At 44.4% G+C, this 1,564-nt stretch overlaps 1 pseudogene; it reads right to left on the bottom strand.

Moving 5' to 3' along the window:
• Window positions 1-262: 262 nt before the first annotated feature.
• Window positions 263-1,144, bottom strand: LOC141489991 (small ribosomal subunit protein uS2 pseudogene; annotated as a pseudogene).
• Between the last annotated feature and the right edge of the window lie 420 nt (window positions 1,145-1,564).

Raw genomic sequence — 1,564 nt, 5'->3', positions numbered from 1 at the left:
TTCCTTACCTTTTCTACCCCGCCCCAGGTACCTATGCCTCCTACCTTGTATAAACCTTATATTTACATAAATTTCTAATTTATTTATATCTTGAATGTAAGGGCAGGAATGTTCATTCTTGTCTTTTTTTAATCCACTGTTTCTGGCATGGTGCCTAGCATAAAGTAAATGTCTTTTTTTTTTTTTTTTGTTAAGAAACCAATGTTTATTTTCCATCAGCATTTTTTCCAATACTGTTAGAGCATCTGGGTAAAACTTAGGACTACTCTGTGGTAGTTCCTACCCATTCAGTGGCCTGAGCAGTAGGAGTTGCAGACCAGTCCTCAGTAGCCAGCTGAGCACTCCAGTCTTCAGTAGGGAACTGCTGAATGGGCACAGATGGCACCTAGACACCCTCAGACCAATCAGCCACCTCTGGCTGAGCAGCAGTAAATTCTGGGGCAGGTGCAGTCCATTCACCCTGAAATTCTTCCTTTGTCACTGCCTTCTCAGCTGCTGCCTGCTCTTCCTTTTCAATCTCCTCTGGATCTCTGTAGAAGTAAAGATCAGGCATGACCTCCCATGGATACTCATGGGAGATGGTACCACGCATCCGCAGGACTTCTCGGGCCAGCATCCACCACATCAGACTCACTGAGTGAGCTCCCTTGTTGTTACATGGAATGGCAATGTCCACATAGCGTAGTGGGGAGTCTGTGTTGCACAGTGCAATGGTTGGAAGGTTAACATATGATGCTTCAGTCAAAGGCTGATGATCTGCACGAGGATCAGTGACCACCAAGAGGCGAGGCTCCCTGAAAGCTGCCTGGATCTGGTTAGTGCAGGTGCTTGGGGTGAAGCGTCCAGCAATAGGTGTGGCGCCAGTGGTAGCAGCAAATTTCAGAACAGCTCTCTGGCCAGTGTTCCTGGATGAGATGACACTAACATCAGCTGGATTTTCAATGGCAACAATGGCACGAGCTGCCAGCAGAAGCTTTTCCCAAGTTCTCTTCAAATTAATGATATAGATGCCATCACTCTTCCTTTTGTAGATATACTGTTCCATCTGGAAGTCCAAATTGGTGCCACCCAAATGGGTGCCTGCAGTGAGGAATTTGAGGACATCCTCCTCCTTCATCTGCAAGACATCCAGGGCTCTGGACATTGTGAAAATTTCCCTTGAAAGTTACAATGGAAACCGTGAACAATGCCGTATGGACCCCTCTTCTGGGCAGCGTGGAAAAGCATAAAGTAAATGTCTTACAGAAATTTTCTTTCTTGTTTGATAGAAAGGTATAGTTCAGTTTACTTACTACCTTATAGCTATTCCTTCTGCAATGAGGCAAAAAGAGTGAAGGAAATACAATACAGCTTTCAAGTGATGGAGAGGGAGTGTTCCATTTTAGAATGTTAAATAGGGACTTAGAAAGACCCAGAGTCAAATTTTCTTGCACCCCTACCCCTCATTTGTTGTGTGATCCATGACAGGTAATTTAATATCTCTTATCTCCCCCCCACATGTAAAATAAAGAAGTTAGTGAGATGATCTCTGTTTCCTTCCAGCTCTAAATCTATGATGCTCAGT

This window comes from Macrotis lagotis, chromosome 5 (genome assembly GCF_037893015.1).
Source record: "Macrotis lagotis isolate mMagLag1 chromosome 5, bilby.v1.9.chrom.fasta, whole genome shotgun sequence".
Classification (NCBI taxonomy): Eukaryota; Metazoa; Chordata; class Mammalia; order Peramelemorphia; family Peramelidae; genus Macrotis; species Macrotis lagotis.
Note: the sequence above shows the minus strand (reverse complement) of the source record. Positions and strands in the feature narration are given on the sequence as shown.